The sequence below is a fragment of the Mchenga conophoros genome, linkage group LG2, assembly GCF_057382185.1.
Source record: "Mchenga conophoros isolate Kocher_MC1m ecotype Shallow Benthic linkage group LG2, M_conophoros_male_GT1.1, whole genome shotgun sequence".
Lineage (NCBI taxonomy): Eukaryota > Metazoa > Chordata > Actinopteri > Cichliformes > Cichlidae > Mchenga > Mchenga conophoros.
Genome location: NC_140527.1, coordinates 4,947,317 through 4,972,287, shown reverse-complemented (window position 1 = coordinate 4,972,287; position 24,971 = coordinate 4,947,317). Strand labels below are relative to the sequence as shown.

The following is a 24,971-nucleotide window of genomic DNA, read 5'->3' as shown; positions in this document are numbered from 1 at the left end:
GATTCAGGAAGGTCTTTGCTAGTAACTCAGCCAGAGGGTTTACCCAGGCTTATCTGCAAGCTGTACCACACTGAGGGAGAGAGAGAGAAAAATAGATAGACACTTGTCTTTCACAGTAAACACTTGTGATGAATATTGAACATTGCTTCCAGTTTTAGAACATTAATCACATTTCTAAGTTGAGTAAGTGACAATTTCAGCCTCATGGGACCATCTGGCTGTGGTAAAGCATTGCCTGCAATTATAGAGTAATAAAAAGATAATATGTAGGTGTTGAATTTCTTACTTTTGAATTATTAGTGCATAACCTGGACAAGGCAAGTTCAGTTTATTAAAATTTGTTATATCATATTTTAGATAGATACAGTATTAAAGCATGGTCTGCCAAAACACTGTACTTTCATATTAGCATATCATAGTTGCCAGTTGGTGACAAAAGAAAATGCCAAATTTTCTCACGAAAGGCTCGTAATTATTGGTGGGACAAAACATTGATAAGCTGACCATTATTAATATATGAGACACCATAAATCGTTCCCCTGTGTAATTTAACTTGCTGGAGTCACCAGTTCATGAGTCCTTCTCATGTTGCCCTCAACTGAATGAGGGTAAAGTGCAAGAAAGTAAAGTAACTTTCAGTGACGAAGAGGAAATTCACAGGGGAGAAATGACAGACACTTTGAATACATTGGAAAGCATATCAGAAAGCCCATTAAATACATGGACACAACAAAACTGACCAGTGAAAATAATAAACACACTGGTACCATGCAGTGGAAATACACACACCTGCTTTTGCCTTTTTAGGAGTAATTTTTCTTGTCAGTAAAACATATGCTGTGAGTCATTGATGATTTTCTTGCAGTATATCTTCTTGCAGAATTGCCATTTTCATAGCATTGTTACCAAAGTGTTGTGATAATATGTACTGTGGGGAATTTAAGGTTGTATTACAAAGAGTATTGAGATGACACAAATTTAATAAGAAGACCTGTTCTAGGTTTGAACCTGATGATCTGCTGAGAGTTTGCATATTCGACCTGTGTCTCTGGATACTCCAATTTCCTCCCATAGTCCGAAGATATGCATGTTAGGTTAATTGGTGATTCTAAATTGGCAGGAGGTGCAGAAGTGATCATGAATGATTGTCTCTCTGTGTTAGCTATGGTGATGGACTGGTGCCTTTTCCAGGATGTTCCCTGCCTCTCGTCCAGTGTCAGCCTCAACTCTAATTGGATAAGTGGTTGAGAAAGTGGATGGATGGATGTTTCTGCAAATAACTTTTTGGTTCATTAGGTGTGCACAAACATGAACAATTACACTGTTTCACAAATGTCCATGAAATGGGGTTGTGAGTAGGGCCTCTCCCTGAAAGTCAGAGCTTTAAAGCATCAGTCAAAGCCTCATATGCGTTTAATGAACCTGTTTGTTCTTTGTACTATAGGTGTCTGAGAACTAGCTGCAGCCGCTGCGAAGTGCATGCTGGCATCGGTAACTCTGTGTATGTAATCAGTAATAAAGTGTGTGGATATGCATAAGCTTCAGTATAATGGCTATACAAATGCAAACTTATTTTATGTTTGCATGACATTGCATTAAGTTTGACAAGAAGTGGCTAACAATAATTTCTTAAAGAATGAATTACTGTAATTTATTAATATATGTACACAATATATGCACCTTTTATGGTTTCACTTGTTTGTTTTTATGCATTTACAATAACAACAAATCAAAATGATAAAAATGAAAAGAACAAACGTTTAAATGATCATAGAGAACCACTGAATACAGTTAAGCTGAAAAAGTTCTCATTGACAATAAGCAATGATTTTCACTAAACTGGACAAATGTGAAGTTGTTGACTAAAATATTTCCTGTGATAATGGATTTCCTAGACAAACCCCTGACATTAGATTTTTTTTTCTTTAACTGGACTAAAAAAATGTCCTTGTTGGCATGACTCCCCAGGGAGACCAGAGTGATGGATGGAATTCAGTAGCAAGTGACTCTGCCAAAACCACCTGCTCATAGTTTTGGTGTCAGGTTGTTGATGTGATGTAACCTTGCCTCGATAAAATCAAGGGCACCATCCACTTATAAAGCCCACTTAAAATGTAACCAACCAAGCTACCAAATTTTTTTGTGTTCTACATGACTTGGAAGTTAAATTATAATGCCTGTGTAATCCTAATTGACGAACATATGAGGGGTTGCACATACCATTAAATAGGAAACAAGCTACCTCACTTGGAATGTGAAGTCCAGGCTTAGGAAGATAATTGCCTGGCTTTAGCGATGCTACTTATTCATAATAAGCATGTGAGAGTGGCAGCTCTTTGTATATGACAAATTGGTTACACCATGAATGGTATGTATCGAGAGCATTTACACAAATGTTTTCGAATTGTATTTTTTTTGGTACAATATTTATTATTGCACACAGCTCGTCAAGTATTCACACAATGATAACAGAATTCCTGGCAATTTGTTTAGGTGGCTAATTATATAATTGTACAGCTGCTACTGCTTGGTTCTTGTTTCTATGCAGTGTGCTGCTCTCTTGCTTGCTATTTTTGTCTTCCTCTTCAGTCACACTTGACAGTTGGCCAGCATCAACTACCGAACATCAGAGAAAAAAAAGTTATGACCAAAAAAAAAAGTTAAAAAAAATGTCAGCTCCAGGGATATTTAGTAATCAGGTTACAAGGATGAAGAAAGGAGATTAGATTGCCTCTTGGTTCAGTGCTCTTTTCCATGCTGCTGCTCCTTCTCTTCATATCTATTTAATTTTACATATTTATCAGGCATTATTTGTTACTCTGAGGACTATGGGCGGTGAACCTTTCTGTCTGACATGGCTGGAAATGGCACAGCGGTAATTGTCAAAAGCCAAAGCTAGAGAAGTGCATATCGCAGTGTGTATGTGTGTGTGTAAAGGAAAGGAGAGGAGGAGAGAGAAAACGAAAGGGTGGGGAGGTGCAGTGAGAAACAGGGAGGGTGTATGTGTGAGGGAGGGGTAAGGCGAGAGAGAGAGAGAGAGAGAGAGACAGCAGGAGAACGAGCGGCTCGCCTCATTCCGCTGCTTTCTCAGCATCTATTCTGTGAGAGTCTATTCTGGAGAGGAGAGCGCTACCGAACAGGCGAATAGGAGAAGGAAAAGAGGACAAAATCCACTGATCAGGGAGCATATCGAGGAAAAGAACACATAATCTAGTCTCACTGGCATGTGTTATCACCATCTATAGCTTTGGTGGAGGTCTGTGAAAGTTTCCATCCTGGGGGGACACCCTCCCCTTGTTGTGGGGACGAACAGCGGATGCTGAATTTCATTCCTGAAGGCAGGGGGAGAGCTGTGAGGACCGGCTGGATTCACTTGCATTGGAGCTGGTAGTGCGCACCAGAAGAGATCCTACAGTCTCTCGTTCTCCCTTGTCTCTCATAAACGCATTTTCCAGTAGAATACCTAACATTGTTTAGCTCTGCCAAGGTGGAATATCAGGGAGAACCAGCCCAAAAGAAATTAATCTAAACCAAGGAACTAAAGGGTAATGGATTATGCACAAATTCACTGAAGGACATCCTGCTCACAAAAAGTAAGTTCAAATCAGAAAAGGCTTTTAATTGGTTTCTGATTTTAAAAGACTTGTGGGATTTTTGCCCTTGTTGTGGAGCAGAACCAATCGTATCTCATGACAGCTTGCGGACTATAGGATTCTGGATAGTATTTCAAGGTAAGAAAACATCCGTGGCTTCTTTTATATTAAAAGCACCCTTCAGGTTTTCTGTGAAAGGGGCAGATTAGGCAGGCGAAAAGCTCAGCATGAAATATGCAGTGACGTGGGAAAGAGAAAGCACTATGAAAAAGACGGATCTTGTCTTTCATTGTATTTAATCAGTTTTACAGAAAGTGCAAAGTTAGAAAAAATGTACAACTACACAATGAGAAGCCCCGTGGCTTTCAGAGAACAAGATTGCTTTTTGTGACGGCTGTGAAAGACTACTCCCCTCTGCAGAGAAGAATGTGTCTATGTGTATCTGCATACTTGTGCATGTGTGTTTGCTGAGAGGGAAGATGCCTGCCTGCAAAGCAATTCATGCTTTGCTTCCTTGCTATATATTGGTTATCACCAGGGGAGGCTGCAAGTGGAAGGGGCATAATTGCAGTGGTTGTTTGTTCGCATCTTTGCAACACCTAGTATCAGTGAGAAGGGAATTACTTTTGTACAGTAGCCGTATTTTATTCATAAACGTGAGGGCCTCAGCATTTTAAAGGCTGCCTTATTCCTTTTATCTGGCCACAGATAAGTGATTCTGTCTGGTATTACACCAGCTCAGATGCTCTACATCACACTTTCACCTTCAGCTTCTATGTATTTCTGAATCTGTTCTAGCAATGCACTTTTGTGTCTCTTTGCTTTTTCCCCAAATGTGAAAGTGATGATAAAGTGTTTTTCTGTTGATGCTCTAACTTTCTTTTTTTTTCCAGATGAAAATTTATTTATTTATTTTTTTTTATATTCTTTATTTCTACAATATTACCTCATAAAGATGATTACAGGCATTAATTAACACAGTTTACAAGAGAAAAACGAAACAAAACGAGAAGAAAGAAAGATGAAAATTTAGACTCTTTCATTAGGCGGTGTAGGGTCTGACAGAGAGATGATCGTATATGTTTTTTCTTTATTGGAAAGAGTGAATCTGCTGCCCTCTTGATCAATACCAGCCAAGTGCATGGCTATCTCCTTTTGTAAGGCAACGGTTGAAATATTTATTGCTTGAGCATCCTGTCGGTTCCCTGAAATATTTAAAATAATTGAATAATGAATAGCCTGTCTAAGCTGTCAAAGCCCAGTTTTTGGCCTGGGCAGATGATTATAATGCCATCTCCTCATGTAACATGCCAAACAGTGACCATTAAATGCCTTTGCCTCTGGATATAAAAATTTCACAAGAAGTGTTTCTCCTCTTTCAAAACATCCACTGGGGGGGAGTGGAGCCTGATGGGAAGTTGATGACAGCTCCTGTGTATCTGGCATTGACTGCCAATATTGGCTAAAACCTCCAATTGTTCCAGTGAATGTATAGTGTGTTTATTTAGTATAGTGTGTTCTTTGCAAGCTCCTTTGACTACGATGACCTGGATGACTGAGAACCTTCACAGACGTATAGTGTGTTTGTAAGAAACTGCTCTATTGAGTGTTCTATTGAACTCGTATTTAGCGTTCATTATGCATGATGTGTGTTTGTTTACTCTTTAAAGATATGCGACCCTGTTATCTGTTCTCCCTGCTCTATTCATTTAATCCAGTGATCTATATCTGCACTATTTGTTTGTTCAATATGCAACGTCGTGTGTACATATGTGTGTAAGAGAAGGCGTATAAATGAAACGAGTTTTTGTGTGTATCTGGTATCTGTGTGGGTGTGTATTTGTCCAGAGCTCTGAGCTTCATCCCTTTTGATGTTTTATTGAGTGTTAACCATAGTAGGGCTGACGCATTCCCTCTGATATGGAGTAGCATGGTTAAAGGAACACACAGACACTGACTTTGCTCACCTTTGTATTTTCTTTAACTCTGAATTAGCAATGCTATGTCTGCCTCTTTTGGCCCTTTAGAATTGGGAAATGATTTGGTCCAGGTTGGTTCTGTATGCAGGAAGTGTGAAGGTCTGAGCATGCATGTCTGGATGTAAGCTAGTAGGGTGTATGTGCGCTGTGGGTATACAGCCTGTATGGTCAGATGAAAGTGCCTGCTTGTGAATTTAGAGTCCGTTAAGGGGCTAGTATAGAGTCAGTCTTTCCTCTATTGCTGATTCTAGCAAATGAGTCAAAGACAAGGCCCTCCATTTGCAGTGATAATCTGCATCCTCTGAATCACAGGATGGACGCAGCAGAAGGACAGAGCCCTCTTCTACACTGGGATTATCCACTGTTGCTGACAGCACAGAGACAACAAGGAAACAATGTTAATGGCAAAAATGTTGGGGTTTTGATTTATTACTCACAGGAGGACAGCTTATATCAGTATGCATGCACGCGGGTAGGCAGCTGATATCTGACACACCTGCTTCCAAATACAATAAATCATTTGCAATCATGTGCATGTGTCAGTCAGATCACATTATAAAATTGTCAAATCATGCTTAATATCTTAATATATATGTTTTTGACTGCTAGTAGTACAGTAGCTTTTACACTGAATATTTTAATTAATTTTAATAATTAAGGTTCATTAAAATGAATACTGCATGAATATCTATATTATATATTGATAAACCTTTTTAAATTAAAGCATGCCCTGGTCATGTTGCCAATTTTAGGCAGAGTAACCATTCTAGTCACTGTGGTAGTGAAAATGAACCTTTTTAGAATTCAAAAATGCTAAAATGTTGAATTCCAAATTTCCCTTTTGAAAGAAATGTTATTTCATGTGATTTTCAAGAGTTTCAAAGCTTTTTATTATTTTAATATTAGAAAAATATCCTGCATACCAAAATGGCAAAATTCAAAGTGATGGGAAAAAAGGTAAAAAATAATAACTTGCACTGCGACTTGTATAGTATCAATTAGATGTTGTCTGTATTGTTGGTATTGTGAGAGAACAGATGCAAGATTTGTACCCAGAAGCAGCATATTTTTAGCCTGTCCATTAAGGACATGGGAGAAAAATCAATGATCACAGACTGAAACACTGGGTTTCAAATTTAACTTTTTCTTCTATGACCTCTGAGTACAGTTGGAAATATGCACTTTGTAAATAACAAAATAAGTTGGTTTTTTTTCCAGATTTGTTTCAACTAATTTATCCATAGATTTATTTATTATCACTAATGTTGGTAGATTTGCCTTGGTCACATTTGTAGCACACATATTGTGCAGGCCCACCCCCTATATTTCATTACAAGCTGATATGTGTTTAATGGTTAATTGCAGTCAGAAAAACATTAACATAGTCATGTTAGCCCCACATCTGTAGCATATGCACCACCAGCTCTGAAACCAGCTTTTAGAGAGGTATGGTCAAGACCAAAGCATGACAGGATATGGATGATCTGCTGTGAGCTCCTTTGAATCCCTGATGAAGCGAAACACAATATGCTCAAACAGCTGGGTCATTTATGGAAAATGCCGACTCATCACAGTCCCCTCAAAGGAGGGGAAAATAATTCAGTTTTAATAGTGTTTGCCTCACAGAGAAAAAAATATATATCTTGAATGACTTAGTTCATTACATTGACAGCTTGTTTATTTAAAAAAAGAAGAAAAAGGAAAAGTTAATGGAAGGCATATGGACAAACAGGTTACTGTTTAAACTTTACTTAATATTCTAATTAAAAGTAGCAAAATAATACTAATGTTGTCAATGCTCAAGTGTGCTGAGCAAATGCTTGACAATAAGAGGAGACTATGTTTCATTTGTTGCATTTCTTAAACAAAACAAAAAATCTTTAACATATACTTAAAAATACAGTAAGTGTATAGCTGCAGTTTGGTGATAAATGCTTGGCATTTGTTTTCTTTTGAGTTTATGTGCTAAGTGACTGCTGGTGGCAGTGTAGCCCTTTAGGGATAGTGTAACAGTGAAGGGGCTGAAGGCAGTCTGTTCCAAGAGAACTGATCTCCGAACAGCCTCTACTGACAGTGACCTTGCTGTATGTGTCAGTTTGAAGAATGACCTTCCTGGACAATCTGCCGTGGGCAATGTATGTCGTATTACCTTTGGAAAGTCCCTTTTTGTGTGTTGTTGACAAGGAGCATTAGCAAGGGTCAAGGGTGATGTAGCTGGCTAAGAATTGGGGGCAGAGCATGTCGCACCGATGTGGCATTTAAGATAAAATAAAGGGGAAAAATGTTTTGGGCTAGTTCCATGACCAAAGTGATGAAATTGGTGTCTTTTTGTTACATAACGTCTTTGGGCATAATGTTTTACACTGACCCCATTTTGTAATAAAAGGAGTTGTGTCTCAGTATGTGTCACTAAGACACATGTAATTCATCTAGTAGCTATCTACCCAATAAGTGATTTATGGTGCAAACATACAAACACACCAACCAAAGCACTTAAGCGCCATTACTGACCAGTGTTGTTTTTTTTAAGCTAATTAAGAATCATTAAATATTCACACAGTAGAACAACTTGCCTATATCCTAATGGCACACGAAGATGGATACTAGTTCTCTTTTTAGCAAGGTCACCGTTGGAACTATCCATTTTGTATTTTGCCGCCATCAGCCAATTTAGGATGTCCTTACAGTGACTTTGCCCCCCTTCATCCTTTCTTTGCACCCTCAGTTTTCAGGTCTGAAATAGGGTATTTAGAGTATTGACCACTTTGCTTTTTAGATGGCAACAAAAATGCTTCGTCCCTCCTACCAAAGTGAATGCATATTCTTTCCTTTCATGTTTATAGCCCCATTGAAAGATATATTCACATAACAGATTATTAGTTTATTATAAAGATAAGAAACAAGATTTATTCTGCAAGTGCAAATTGTGTAAAATATATTCAGTAAAAGTCTTATTGTAAAAATAACAAAAACAGAAACCTGCATTTGACAAAACCAAAAATCACTTATGCATTTAAAAGTGGCAGTAAATGATAATAGGGAGCTGTTTAAATTGTATTTTTAAACTGTGAGCTGCCAGGCTTTTGCCCAGAAAGGTTAGGTCATTACGTGCATAACAATATGCCCACTAATGCTTCACAGTTTGATCGGGATATGTCAGAGTGGAGTCTTTTCATTGTAACAATAGTGAAAATGTCAGGACATGGATGCTTTTATGCCTCTGAGGAGACTGTGGACTCTTCAACAGTACTTGTGTTTCTTACACTGGACAAGCTCCCATAACCTCGTTTTTACCAGAGTATGAAAGGCTCTCAGCAGGACAGTCGACCAGTGCTTGTTAGGGCAGGTCCTGGATCCTTGTCTCCTTTGGGCTTACAGCTGATATAGAACAAAGTACAGCTCTGATATTTGTTAGTTTCTAATGCTTTAAGGAGTCTGTGGAGAGGAGGATCCCCTATACACCTTAACACACCTTAAAATCTGGCTAAGAGCTTTTTTTGTGCTCTAGGCTTACAGAAGATTTTGCTGAGTCTTGTGAATGAGTAAAATGTTACACTTAGGGAGTGCAGTTTAAAGCTGAAACAAAGAATAAAAAAAACCAAAAAACGGATGTAATATGAATCCACAAAAGAGTTATTGGCACAAATATAGTTGTTAATAGTTTCTATAATTCTTGGTCATGTGTTTTATTGGGTTTCAGAGACTAATGTCCATACAGACCATTTAATTGCTACAAAAAACACAAAAAGCCCCAAAATGATGAGATCGATTCATGTAAGGCACAAAGGTCTCATATTACACCTGCCCTGTTCTATTAAGATAGTGACAGTTGGCTGCTGTCCAATAAGCACAACGACCCAATTTCATAATAACCCTGCTCCTGAACTCCCAGAGACTGCAGTTACCTCCTGCTCCATTTCAGACTGTTACGTAAAGTGCCAATAAATCAGGATGGTCCTGTGATTCATTGTTCCCCGTTTAATTTATTCCATTCTTTTTCTCATTTTTGTAAAAACTCAGACAGCTTTAGTTAGTTGAGAGTTGTGAGAACCTTTGTCATGCTGTGACTCTTGGGAGGGATGGAAAACACAGTAAATAGATATGAATTACTCCTGTCCCAGCTTCTCTCCCTCTTTCTTATTTCTCTGGTTCTATTCTTTTTCCCAGCTAACTCTGTGTGTTACCAGAGGTTTGACTGTCCAGTGGAAGCTCTGGAGTGTTTGAGTGAGCTGGATAGAGTTACTGAAGGCTGTACATAATCGCCTCCCTGCTGAGTGTCCTTTCATGTACAGAGGGTTGCTGTCTGGTAAATCAGTTACTTGTCTCGTGCAAATGTAGTAGACTCATATATATGAGTATTGATTTCAGGTTAAATGCTATATAACTTGACTAAGATGGCCACTGTTTCAACATGTACAGGGTGGGCCATTTATATGGATACACCGTAATAACATGGGAATGGTTGGTGATATTAAAGTCCTGTTTGTGGCACATTAGTATATGTGAGGGGGCAAACTCCTCAAGATGGGTGGTGACCATGGTGGCCATTTAGAAGTCGGCCATCTTGGATACAACTTTTGTTTTTTCAATAGGAAGAGGGCCATGTGACACATCAAACTTATTGGTAATGTCACAAGAAAAACAATGGTGTGCTTGGTTTCAACGTAACTTTATTCTTTCATGAGTTATTTATAAGTTTCTCTTTGTTCACAGCCATTGACATGTCGAAGAGGTTAACACGTGAGGAGCGGATCGAAATTGTGTTGATATCTGGTGAATGCAGTAACCGGGTCATTGCAGCAGATTTCAATGCAAGACACTCTACGAGACCACCCATCTCCCATGCTACAGTTAGCAAACTGCTTGCTAAGTTTTGTGAAACTGGTTCAGTGTTGGATTTGCCAAAATGTGGACGCAAGAAAACTGTCACTAATGAAGAAACATCAGTGGTTGTCCTAGCTTCATTCAGCAAGAGCCCACAGCGTAGCACTCGCCGCATGTCACTGGAGAGTGGCATTAGTCGAACATCCCTTCGGCGGATATTAGCTACTCACAAATGGCACCCTTACAAACTCCAGCTACTGCAGCATCTCAACGAGGATGACCCAGATCGGCACACAGAATTTGCAGAATGGGCAAAACAAAAATTGGAACAGGACCCTCAGTTCACGCAGAAGATTTTGTTCAGTGATGAGGCAAACTTTTATGTGAATGGTGAAACAAACAAAACCACCACTATTGGTCTGACACTAACCCACATTGGATGGATCCCTCCAAGACTGTTGGAACAACAAAAGTGATGGTTTGGTGTGGTATATGGGGTACAACGATAGTGGGTCTATTCTTCATCAATGGAAACCTCAAGGCCACTGGATATTTGAAATTGCTACATGATGATGTGTTTCCCTCTTTGTGCACTGAAGCTGGTACGTTCCATGAGTTTTTCCAGCAAGATGGTGCACCACCACATTATGGGTGCCAGGTCCGAGCATTCCTAGATGAACAGTTTCCTGGAAAGTGGATTGGTCGTCGTGGGCCAGTTGAAAGGCCCCCAAGGTCTCCCGATCTGACCCCCTTAGACTTTTATCTTTGGGGTCATCTGAAGGCAATTGTCTATGGTGTGAAGATACGAGATGTGCAGCACCTGAAACTACGGATGCTGGATGCCTGTGCTGGCATTTCTCCTGCGGTGTTGCTATCAGTGAGTGAAGAGTGGGAGAAGAGGGTTGCATTGACAATCCAACACAATGGGCAGCACATTGAACACATTTTATAAGTGGTCAGAAACGTGTAAATAACTCATGAAAGAATAAAGTTACATTGAAACCAAGCACACCATTGTTTTTCTTGTGACATTACCAATGGTCACCATGGTCACCACCCATCTTGAGGAGTTTGCCCCCTCACATATACTAATGTGCCACAAACAGGACTTTAATATCACCAACCATTCCCATGTTATTACGGTGTATCCATATAAATGGCCCACCCTGTATATATAGACCCATATCTGTTCATTTATTGTACAATTTTAGATATAGAGATTTAGAATTTTAGATATTTTTGAGAAACTACATCCTGCGAAATATCAAGCTGCTATGAAATGAGAGCAAATGAGAATCTTTGTTTTTACTTAAATTTGTTATCTGTCGGGGCGGTCTGCCTCTCCCCACCGCAGGGAAAAGGGTAACACCACCTGGGTCTGGGTGCAGTTCCCCCCTCCAGGGGCAAGGGTACCTAGACCCGGTTCGTAGAGTACGCTTGGGGAGTGTGATCGTGTGTACAGCGTCTCTTTATGTCTGTCTCCACGTTGGTTGAGTGTGGAGTGAGTGCATATGAGAGCATGAGGGTGGGAATGGATGTTTGTGTCTGTGTGTGCCTGTATGTCTGTGTCTATATGTCAGGTTGGGTATCAGACGCCACCTCTCTGGGGACATCTCAGGCCCTCCAAGGTTTGGAGGCCTATCTCCCCCCACCACCACTTCCCCTGCCAGTGGCGGACTCCCTCAGATATCGGTGCGTTGGTGGTTCTTTGTGTCTGGGGATGGGCGTCCGGGTACACACCGGCTCACTCCTTGGCGGCCGCTTATCGGGGCCTGGAGCCTGGGGCTCGTTCGGGCCACTTCGGAGGTGGGGTGCCCCCGGCCTCTCGGCCTGGGGCTCGGTCACTCAGGTACAGCTGGCTGCCGGCGGAGCTCACGGGCGCGTCACTGCAACTCCCCCTGGCTTCTGCTCCGCGGCTGCTGAGTGAGCCCTCATCTGGGACTCTCCTCAGCTCTTACTGGGACAGTGGCACGGTTGCCCCTCTGTTGGTCTTCCTTGGTCTCTTGTGTTCTGGGGGCCTCTGGATGTCTGGAGTTTTGATCTCCTCCATACCTGCTTCATACCCTGGAGGACGGGGCTGTGGCTCCCCACACTCCCTAGCAGATCGTTACATGGAGAAACCTTTGGAATGCAAGCATGCTGGTCCACACAGGTATGCTCACAGGTGTACACACGGGTATTCACAGACGCGGACTACAGCTTTCTTGGCTGCTGCCTCAAAGCACATTGTGCGCTGTCTATCTTGCATGCTGCACAATATTGTTTATTATTTAGTATCTACTGATATCTACTGCTAGCTAGTTTATTGTGATGGTGCCGTTTTTTTTTTATTATGTTGCTCTTTGTTGTTTGCTTTCTCTTCTGTTTTTTTTTCTCCATACAGGTGACCCAGGTGTTTTGTTTTTTTTGTTTGTTTTTCTTTCTTTCTTCTCCCCCTTCTCACCGTCTCTTCTCCCCTTTGGTTTTCTTTCTCTCCCTCTCTTTCTTTCATTCTTTCTCCCTGTCCTATCCCCCAGTCATGTCTGTCCCGTTTGTAGCAACTGAAAATAAAATAAATTCATAATTATAATAAAGGTCAATCAAATGGACCAATATAGCAAGGCCATGATGATCCACTTGGTAAAATAAATCCGCTTGGCATCTTTCTTGGCCTTAAGACAACAATTCTGATGGCTAAAGATCCAAACGGGACACAAAAAGAAAAAAAGAAAAAAAATGTTATCTGTTTTTAGAGTGACTTTATCTGTGAAAACATTGCTTGCCCACTAATGGCTTTATTTACATAATGATTCATCATATTGAAGATGTCCCTCCGCTCTCATATTTGAATGCATGTTGTCATTAGGAACTAATTTTTTTGTGTCATTCTCAAGATTTGTATGTGTTCTGAAAACATAAGTATAATGGCTTAATAAATAAGAATGTGCCAGTCTGACTTTTTGGTCTATGATCATGTTTACTGTCTTTGGATATCATCTGATATAAATTAGTTATCTTACATTAATAACCTGCAAATAAGCGAATGATTGTATTTCTGTATATTTCAAAATCAGAAGTAAACAGTGTTTGGCATGTATTAATCAATCCAAAAGCATGGCACTACAAAAATTAAATACAAAAAAAAAGCACCCCAGTCATGGAGGAAGAGGTCTTGAGAGAAATTTTGTTGTTCATGAACCCATCGATTCCATCTAAAGAGCTTGATCGGTGTCTGAATGGTTTAATGAATAAGAAATGCATGTGAATCATATGTACTTTTCAGTAAAACCTGTGGGAATTTTTGATATATTTGACAGCCATCATTCCCCAAACCGAAAATGGAATTTTTATAGAGCAGCGTTCTATCCCGTCAGTCAATTCCATAACTTGTGGAATCAACTGAATGCTGGTGGCTCTAATTTACTAGTTGCCATGTTACATCTAGCATTTCAAATTCAAATTCAAATTTTATTTGTCACGTACACAGTCATACACAGTACGATATGTAGTGAAATGCTTGGACAACTGCTCGTGACCTAAAGAAAACAAAAAAGGAAAAGGCTATGAATAAGATAGGAAATAAATATGAAAAATTAAAAAGGGTAAATTTAACTAGGAAGGAATAAAATATAAATTAAGGTTAAAATGAAATAACTGTACAACACAAATTAGAATGAAGGGTAAATTTAACTGGGAGAATAAGATAAAATATATAAATTAAAGTTGAAAATAAAATAACTGTACAACAAAATACACAATACACAATATAGAACTATATAAGAATGTATGAAGAAATCTAAATATAAATAAATATATACACAATAACAGCAGCTGTACAAGTATTAACCGGAAATGAAGAATATAGTGACCAGTGTTGTGCAAAAACAAAGTCCAGAAAGTCCAGTGTGTGTGTAAGAACCATATGTGTGGGTCAGTACTGTGTGGTGGTGTGATTGAGAGACCGTATCGCCTGCGGGAAGAAGCTCCTCCTCAGTCTCTCTGTGTTGGTCTTCAGGGAGCGGAATCGCTTTCCTGACCTCAACAGAGAGAACAGTCTGTTGTTGGGATGGCTGAGGTCCTTCACGATCTTCCTGGCCTTGGTCCAGCACCGCCTGCTGTAGATTGAGTGCAGGTCAGGGAGCTCGGAGCGGATGGTGCGCTCAGCTGACCGCACAACCCTCTGTAGAGCTCGTCTGTCCTGCATGGTGCTGTTCCCGAACCAGGTTAAGATGTTTCCCGCCAGGATGCTCTCTATGGTGCACGAGTAAAAGTTCCTGAGCACCTTGGAGGGCAGTTGGAAGTCTCTCAAGCGTCTGAGGTGGTAGAGACGCTGACGGGCCTTTTTCACCACGGTGTTGATGTGACAGAACCATGACAGGTCCTGCGTGATGTGAACTCCGAGGTATTTGAAGCTGTCCACTCTCTCCACTGGGCACTCGTTGATGACGGGGGTCTGGTAGTTCCTCTCCTGCTTAGTGCTGAAGTCCACTATCAGCTCCTTTGTCTTACTGACGTTTAGAAGGAGGTTGTTCCTCTGGCACCAGTTCTCCAGATTCCTAATCTCCTTCAGGTAGGCCGTCTCGTTGTTATCAGAGATCAGGCCCACCACGACGGTGTCGTCAGCAAACTTGCTGATGGTGGTGGAGCTGGTAGTGGCCACACAGTCATATGTGTACAAAGAGTACAGCAGGGGGCTCAGAACACACCCCTGGGGGGCTCCAGTGCTGAGAGTGGTGGAGGCTGAGACATGTCCGCCCATCCTTACTGCCTGTGGTCTGCCAGTTAGGAAGTTGGAGATCCACTGACACATAGATGAGCTGAGTCCCAGATGCTCCAGCTTGGTGGTGAGTGTGGAGGGAATTATGGTGTTAAATGCAGAGCTGTAGTCTATGAAGAGCATTTTAACATAATTCCCCCTTCTAGTGTCCAAGTGAGTGAGTGATGTGTGGAGGAGATGAGAGATGTTAATCTGCTTGAAATGCCCAGCATGCATATACCTTTAAGGGATTGTACTAAAAATATATGTACACATTTGCAGTACCGTACTCTACTCTGTGTAAACTAATGCTGTGACGTTTGCAAGTATTTCAGATGCAGCAAATGTGGCCCTGCCAGTGTGTTTCCCTCCCTCTCTGCACAGATTATTTTTGGTCTTCCGCTTGTCTCATCAGATGTGTGACTTGAAATGTTCTTCCTTTATCGACTATGGCCAGCGAGGCATTTAGAGTGTGCTGTAAGCGTGATTGGCTTGAAACTAACTTGGACTGCAACAAAGCACTACAGTTTATTGAGACCCATCAGAGCCACAGGAGTGACCAATCTGGTAAGTGAGTGGGTGAACGAGACACTCAGGGTACCTCTCCAGGCTTCCTGTCGGTCATGACTGCTGAGCTGGGAGTGGGACTGAAAGTTGAGATGTGCAAGGGGACAGAAGGAATGAGTGAGTGGGTGACTGGAAGAGCGAGAGAGTCAACTAGGCTACCTCTGGGTATGACTGAATAAGCGATTTGTATCTCAGTCACACAACGTATTGGTCTTTCTTAGCTTACTTCTTCTTACTGGTGGTGAACAAGCTTCTTGAACAAATCAGAACAAATTTTCAGGTAAACAGAATCAAAACTACTTCCTTCCAAAAAGAAAGCTTTCCCATCACTGGTAGAAAGGTAGTATAAACAGGTACATGTGCTATATTCCATGTCCAAACATTCAGGGTGTTGAAAATACAAGACAAATAAATAAAAAATGATGAATGTGTGCAACACAGTAAATGCACATGTCCTGAAAAACACTTCACACACAGGGATTTCAGCTTTCCTGACATGTTAGATATTGCAGGGATTTTTCTTTGATAAGCTGGGAATTAAAGCTCCAAATTTAAATATTGACCTTTACTTCCAAGTTCACAAGAGCCACTGCTATTGTCAACACGTGTAATTCCCAGCCTTGGATGTTAGCATGCTTTCTGTGAATTACAAATCAATGAACATAAATTAGTGTAAAATCCTCCAGCACTTAGGGCTTTGCTTGCAATGAAAGACTGAATAGGGGGGGGAAAAAGGGGCACCTCAGGGGATGTTTGGCTGTCCAACTCTGGGTCTGCTGGTCACAGCCAGGCGCTTATCCATACATATACACAGAGTCAGGGGGCTTATAGCACTGGCTCTGAAAAGAAGTGTGTCTTTGGCTGTGTGTGAATGTGGGAGTTATCTTTCTTTAGCTTCAGGCTGTTTCAGGAATAGTTTACGGCCTACATACTGAGAAGCTTAGATATTGTTGCATGATAAATGATGTTGAATTAAAAATCCCAATATTTCTGTGTATGTTTATCTAACACTTACACTGACTGTTCAAAATACTGACTTTTTGTTAAAAACAAAAAACAGTAAGGTGTAGTTGTAGGGTTCTAATAGCATTCTATCAAGACGTATAACAACGTACATAAGCTCAGTTCAGTATAAACCTGGTAGCACTGGCACATTATTACTGCCATTGAGTGGATAATGTTGTCTTCAATGCTGTGCTTTTAATGGGTGAGTTTTAAAGGCTTGTTTGTAGCCACATTGTTGTGAGGCTACCTGTCAGTTTTGACTCATTTAAAGTGAGGGTTTTAGAGTTAATCTGCTTGAAATGCCCAGTCTGATCTGCAGGAGACTGGGAAACTATGTAACATGTGTTATGATCAGAAGTGATTGTAACAGGTTTTATTGTCATCTTGGAACTAAATTCACCATGTGCAGGAAGAAACGGAGCTGCCACAGATGATGAGCTGTGTCCTCAGTGCTGTCAAAAAGACAGAAGGGCTGTGTTACTGTGTGGATTTTTTATTGTTGAATTGGCACTACTGGTTTAATTATCATGGTAGTATTGAAGTCATTGTCAATATGCTGCTCTTCTTTTATTGGACATTTCACACGATTCCTTTTATACTTTACAGAAAATTGCACAGTCATTGTGCAGAATTTGAGAGCTTTATTTGCTTCAGTAAAATTATGGCCAATTAGGCATGCTTGAATATTTTTTAAAAAGTTGAAAGGATACTAAGGATTTTTTTTCTTGTTCAAGCATATTGAACAAGAATTGTAAAATTATAAATATCATATTAACTGTGAAAATTAGCTAGAAAGCATTAAGCTAGACTGCTTAACCAGTATGGCTTTAAAAGAACAGCTTTTAGTAATGATGTGACCAACACTTATTGTACCAGTATAACACTGTGTGACTTTTCTATCTTTAATACCTCAGAGCTGAGAGTGTTACAGGTACAGTAAGCAACTCAGTTTGGCCTTCTTGGATTTCCAGCACAAATATATCCAACTCTTGTTTTAGTAATATACCTTATAATCCCCAACAATGTTTTATATTAGTAGCACACATAAAAGTGAGGTTGTATTGACTTTAAGATAACTACACTAAACTAATCTTCTAAAAATTTCACTCAAGCCTAATTCATGCAAACACAAACACGCACAGAGAAATTTAAATAATTTAAATGCTATCAGCATTCTAAGATGCATTATTTCAAGAGCACTCAACGGAAAGTAATTGAATTATCGTACATGGTTGCGTCAGGAAGCTTGTTCAACTTGTTTGTGTTGCTTACAAGAGAAAGTGCTTAGCTTCTTTCAGCTAATTAGCAACTGAATGACCTTAGACACTAAAAATGCTAAAACAAATTTACTACATTTATTGTTTCATGTTTTGCAATTTAGATAGGTACAAAGTGAAAGCAGAACTACATAAATGTTCCACATGAGCTAAACAGCTAGATTGCACAGTTTGATTGCACAATTACTTTTTTTGCTCTACAGGAAGAAAAAGAAGGAGGCTTAACCGCTTACTGGAAGGACATACGATCGGCTTGTTGGGTTGTTGAAAGCACTTTCTGTGCTCGTAGTAATGATGACATGGCACCCTGTGTACAGTAGGATTGAGGAGTACATTAACTTGACAATTACTTTTCCTTTAGGAGATGAAAGCCCTCTATCATGGTTTTGTGGGCCTTTAGTCTTCAGGGTTGCCCATATACTCAGCGGCACTGGTTTCCTCTCTTCCGGTGTGACACCCATCTCATCCCATTACCGTTTGTGACTTGCTACTGTCGGGAGAAAAAAGAACATAAATAATGTATTCCTCGGGTGTATCCACCCCCAGATCAATGGCAATTCAGAGACCATCTACAAAGACGGTTGGCTCAAGGCCATATTTGATCACTTCCACTGTGCACGATCACTGCTCCCTTTTTTGTCAGCCCGCTGAGACTCAATTATTTCCAAGTGTTTGTAAGCTATTGTTGAAAGAACATGAAGTGAATATTTAAAGTTGGTGAGGGGAAGAGAAATCTTTGATGAGACATGAAAACAGCAGATGGGAGGGTAATAGTGAACTGTTTAACGGAGAGAGTGGAGGAGAAAAAGAAAGAGGAGAATGGAAAATGATGCGATACTGTATCGTATTCCTCATTGGGATTCTGGGAAGAGAGTTGTATGCATGACAGCAGGCTAGCCTCTGCTGTGTTCATGCAATATAACAGACAAAAAGAAGAAATTACAGAGCACTTGATCACTGAAGGAAGCTGAGCAGGTCATTGCATTCAATCAGTAGTAAATGGAGTGCAACTTGTATGATTGCTCCTACTTTGAAAGGACATAAACAGTTTTTGGCATGGTTCAGTATTATTTCTAAGCTGAACCAGAGGGTATGCCACTAGTTTCAGGAAAGAAAGAAATAGATTTCCAAATAATCCCCAAGGTGTTTGTGGTTATAAATTAATATCTTGAAGAAGATGATGCAGATTTGTGTTACAAGGAACAACAGACAGAAAAGTTTTCCTGCCATGAGCGCGCAGATTTATTTTTCCTATCATATCCCTTGCTGGGCTTTTTCCTTCATAACCCAGATGGCTGGGCCCATAGCCCGAGATTTTCAGCACAAGAAGAATGTATTTATTTTTTCTTTAATTTCAAACTGTGTGAAATCTTCAGCAAGAATTGATGGTACGGATTGGCTGCTACTCTGACTGTGCCACGGATAATGAGTGTTTGTGTGAAGGGCAAGTCACACACCAAAATTAGATCAAAGGTCTGCACTCCATAGGCATCAAACGGTGGGTAGAAGTTATGCTCCAGTACGGGTAGTGCCATTCCTATTCAGTTACTCTGATGTCATACCACTGGTAATGACTGGATATGCTTAAAGAAACGGCTTTTGATGTTTGGTTCCCGAGTGAACATATCTTGGTTTTATCAGTCTAATTTACATTCCAGACAGTATTTGAAGGAGTTGAACTGTGTAGGTAATCATCCAACTCTTGCAGTGCAAGCACTGATCAGTCTTTGTCCAGTGCCATTAGATAAAGACTTCACAGTGTTGTTTTAGCTTCCAATACCTCCACCTGCCACGCATTGTGCCAAGCATGTCCTGAGCCAAATATCTGGGTTTCTGCGTGTGTCTGGTTTTATTAGACATAATGATTTTTGTGTGGAAAATAATGCTAATACACTAGCATCATGGACAGAACACACTGAGAGTTTTGAGTTCTTTGTTCATTGATGTGGTGCCGTTGAGCAAAGACCTTATGATGGCGTCACACATTCAATGCACTCACATGGGCCAGCTTATATGGCCCACACTCACCACCTATTGTATAAGGAGTCACCAACTATTAATCCTCTTTATGTGGCAAATGTGGAGTGATTCTAATTACAAGGTGATGAAGTGATTAGCCTTTTGGCTAAGCCAGTAAAACAAACTGGCTTTACTGGGAGTTTTGCTGATGTATGAGTGTTTTGTAGGTTGCTCATTGGGTCTACACCTTCAATACTTTTGTATTTTGTTCAATGCATCTGCATGAGTTTACGTCCGTTCTAATAGTTTTTACTTTTGTGACAGCAACTTGCATTAAATCCTTCCTTCTCATTAGCACTAGGCATTATTGTTGAAGCTACATAGTAAAGATGATGGAAATACATATCTTTCTCTGTATTAAATTTGAGATCTGCTCCTACACAACCCTTACTGTTCATTTGAATAATCATTTGTTTGTTTTTTATACCAGCAAGATCTAGAGTACACTGTAGCAAATTGCTAAAGAACAAGATTTTTGTGCAGTAAGGTACCACTTTGAGTGCATTATTATCCTGTTAATTCTGATGCCTTTGAGGAAAAAAAATAATATCAACATACTGCTGCTCTCTGGGTTTTTCAACTGAATAAAAGTTTCTGTTGCTCATTTAAACTTTATCTCTGATCTGGTGTGTTATTTCTTTATTTTAAAGGGTTGCAAAGAATAAATGGCTCTGAACTAAAGTGTGGGGTGCTTCTGTGGATAGGATTTAGGGAAAACATGTTCAATTCAGTAGCTATGGAGGGGTTATTTCACTAATATAATAGTTATTTGTTAATTTGGACTTTTTTGTGTGTCAATTGGTTTATTTATTAAATCCAAACTCTTTTAGGTTTTACACAATTTATTTAGCATTACTGTTACACATTGTCTAATTATATCTTTTGACATATATGTCTGTAATATCAACAATAAAAACTGATGGAGATGTTAGTAGTGTGTGCACACTGTATACTGTGTAACTAAGACTGGGATCATGTTGTCTCAAAAAAGAACAAGATGAAATTCTGCACACAGTGTTGCTGAGAGTTTGAGTATGTGAGCTCTAGGCTGAGCACTGAGTGTATACCCTTGGGTTTCAAGACACTGCTCTAAAGATCCTTTGTGAGTTGTATTAGAGACTGTCTGACCCTCTAAAGCAAGAACTCTGATCTCTCAGCTGCTGTGGGAGGTGGTGACATTTGGGTAGTCCCAACCTTATCAACCGTGTTTTTAAATTTAGAAAAAAAAATCAATTATAATAAAAATGAGAAAAGTATATAACTTGCCCTGCTCACCATCAGCAAGGCTTAAAGAATAATTTATGAAGTTATATGTTCACTCAACTTTTACATACCCGAGTCAGTAAATTGCCATCCTTGTTTTATGTCTAACTTTGCTCTAAGGTAACATCTTAGGACATTGCATGTGTTACAGTAACTTTATCTTTTTTATATACAGGCTGTGCTTTTCCATGATCTAATATTCCCATGCTGATTTTCTAGATTTAAATATAATTAATTCTACCTATAATTAGACAAGCACTTCATTTCATATATATTGTCATTCAATCAGGAAAGTGTTATACTAGACTCCAATATTCTCAACATCCAGTTATCCAATGTATTTCCTCAGATGATCACAGACATAAACAGGAAGAGAGATAATTGCATTTGGGTTAAATAGAGGATTGTTTAAATGTAGACAGTGCCTGTTATTTATTTATTTATTTATTTATTTATTTTCTCCTCTGACTCGTCATCTGAGATGAGTTCTTGCGGTTATTTACCAGAAATGAGTCAGCAAATGTAACCATTTCCTTCTTTATAGTAACATGCAGGCATAAGGATGCACTGAGTGCTTCTAGAGTCTATCATCATGATGGAGACGATATCAATATAGTTTCCAAATGGTCCATTCAGATGTTTTAGAAATATATCAAAGGAAGTGTGGGTAGTGTGGATTCCTGTTATTATGCAGTCCTACTAGCTCTGTCTATATCTTGCATGTCAACTGAGAGGAAAAATGTTAACTTGCAATGCAGTTGCAAGTGTTAATACCTTAATATAGATAAATCACAAAGCCATGATTATAGGTTTAATGAAAATTCATATTACAGACTCGAAACACTGTATCGCTTCTGCTTACCAAATTCAAAAAATTAAATAACATTAACATGATTTATGGAAGGTTAAATATGTTTTCTTTCCTTTCAATGTAAGGTCCCTATAAAAATGTCTTTTCTTATTCATAATGTTGATGCAAATCAATTTATTGTAATGCCAGTAGAAAAAATGCGCTATTTGTCTACCAACCTACCAACACTTCAGTAAGAGAATGTGAAAATACTGCCTCACATTCCTTAAGTATAGGTTCAAATGAAAGTCAAAATCTAGAGGGAGGTGACCAAGAAGGCAATGTGTTGTGACTGAGCAAATTGAGCCACATGAGAGAATACACTACATGACAGTCAGCAGTTTTAATAAGGATGTTCTCACTGACAGTAAGCTTTAATGAGCAAGGTGAACCAAGCCATTTTTAATGAAAAAAACTGAATGTTTTCCTTTATCTCAGCAGGTTTTGCAGGATCTAAGCACAATGGTGCTTTTTTAGGACTCTGTAGGACACTATTAAAAATAATATATTACAGAGAATATTGACGCTTTACAAGCAAAAACTGTGGAAATACTGTTTTACATTTTGTAAAGTCGTCCATAGCAATAGCAATAGTAATAACACACTTCAAGTCACTAAGTAATGTTTGAATTAAGAGCTTATACAATCCTCCAAATATATCAATGCTGCTACTAAGAAGAGCAAATTATCTCTCACTCAAAGCAAATGTGGGTTTATTATAACAAAAGACTGAAACACATGGGCAGCGATGATGGAGGATTAGTTAACTCAAGGATTTTAATTGCTTGTCATTGCTGGCTTTTCTTTGACTGTGATATTTCAGACTTAGATCCTTATCCAATGATCATAGTCCTTACCTTTTATTTCTCTTTGGTAAGCATGCTGGCCTTCAGAATTTGCAGTTATGTTTTCCGCTCAATTTCATTTGAACTACATATGAAAATCTAATTTAATAAGAGATATGTGTACTTTATAATCCAGTAATATTGGATATATGCACCGAACTAAATACTATATGATTATATAATTAACAGATTTTTACGCTGTGTAGTCGGCTCTATTTTCGTAATGACGTATTATCAGTAACTGGCAGTAAATTACTGGTGCTCCTCCAAGGGTAGATGGTGGGTGTTGACAATAACTATACTGTGATTTTGGTGAACTTTTGATTACATTTAAAGTATATAAGAAATGAGATTTTAACACTGCCATCTCCACGCCTTCTCACTTTTTATATGTTGAGCAAGAGAGTTAACAGTTTAAATAGAATTGAATTTAAATGAAAAATGATATGCCTTTATTCAAGTTTTATTTTTTATTAGGTTTTCTTGTTGCTTGTTTTAAAGTCCCTGCACAAGAGTTCAGTGTGACCTGGTCTTAGCCTTGACTCAAGCTATCGTTTTGAGCCATTACTTGGTGGATTTGCCAGTGTTTTAAGGATCATCCATTGTGAAAGGTTCACTTATGGTTCAAATTCATCTTTTGGACAGATGGCCTCAAATTACCTTCAAGCACTCTTTGATATCATGCAGAATTCACAGATGAATCATTTACTGCAAGCTGCCAGTCCCCGAGGCTGCAAAGCAACCCTGAACCTTTCCTTTTTCACCACTAAGCTTCATAGTTGATATGACATTCATGAAAAGCTGTCTTTGGTCTATGCCCATCATATCTACTGTTACTGTGGCCAAACAAGTTCTATCTTTGATGCATCTGTCCGTAGCACATTATGCCATGAGGCCTCTGGCCAGATTGTTAAACTGTTTGCAGATTCTCGAGTAAATCTATAAAGATTCTTTCCTTTAGATTTATGTACTTGTGTTCTTCTTTTATTTATATTATCAAAAACAGTATAAATATACTGTACTTACTTCCACTCACATCTTTAGGCAGGAATAAATGTTGACAGAATAATAAACCATACTATAGTAGTAGTAGTACTACTACTACTACCACTACTACTACTACTACTACTAATAATAATAATAATAAGAAGAAGAAGAAGATCTGATCTTTGCCTTATTTGCTGTACAGCATATTATTTAATAAAGACCTCTGTGCTAATTATCTGGTTGGAAAAGGCTTTTCCCTGACAAGCTTCCCATGCAGGTCAAATTTGTGCAAACTTTGCTGTTTGTAGAGATATAGAGATATGCATTTTGACAAAAATAATTACAGTAATGTGATGGGCTTTGCATCAAATACTCCAGTCTTGGGTGAATGTTGGACTCCTTTGAATAAGATTTTGTGAATGTTTCCAGATTCTTAGTTATTTCTAGACAACAGCATGGTAGAACTACACACTTAAGAAGCAACGTGAATGCCAAACATCAGTTAGAGGTTTACATTAAAGAAGACTGGTTGCACCTGTCTCTGCTGAATAGTTTTAACCATAAAGCCTTATGTGGAACACACAATTCTATTTTTATGGACTTTAAGATACGAATGAATGTGAGTCTAATGATGTCATTTTTATATATTGAAATATGTTGAGAAATAAACAACATCCCCTGGGGGCAGAGTGGGTCATGTGTAGCTCACAAGACCCCTTGATACAGACACACACCAGCTTAAAGACAGCAAACTGTGGCATTGGAGTTGCATAAGTGTTGAATGCAAGAAGATGGAGAACAAAGATGGGAAGTGTCAGATTTTGCAGTGGACTTGTCACGGTTGGCAGAGGTAAACGTGCAAATAGGTTCCTTTAAAGAGTCCTCTTGTGCTGATTAACAACATTCAGCATCATCGTTGTTAATCATCAAAGTTCATAGTCAATATTTTTTCTCCATCAATGTTTCTATTGCCTATAGATTTGATCAAAAATTGGAACAAGCCATTTACATTTATTACAAAATAAAA

The 24,971-nt window shown here is 39.1% G+C and overlaps 1 protein-coding gene across 2 annotated transcripts in view; it reads left to right on the top strand.

Moving 5' to 3' along the window:
• Window positions 1-3,039: 3,039 nt before the first annotated feature.
• lingo2 (leucine rich repeat and Ig domain containing 2) overlaps window positions 3,040-24,971 on the top strand; it is a 222,081-nt gene continuing 200,149 nt past the window's right edge. Inside the window, exon 1 of one of the 2 annotated variants that reach the window (XM_085284003.1) lies at window positions 3,040-3,593. The gene's annotated coding sequence lies outside the window, so the exon portion shown is untranslated. Of the gene's footprint in view, window positions 3,732-24,971 lie in introns of both variants that reach the window. The other variant, XM_085283996.1, reaches the window with a different exon arrangement.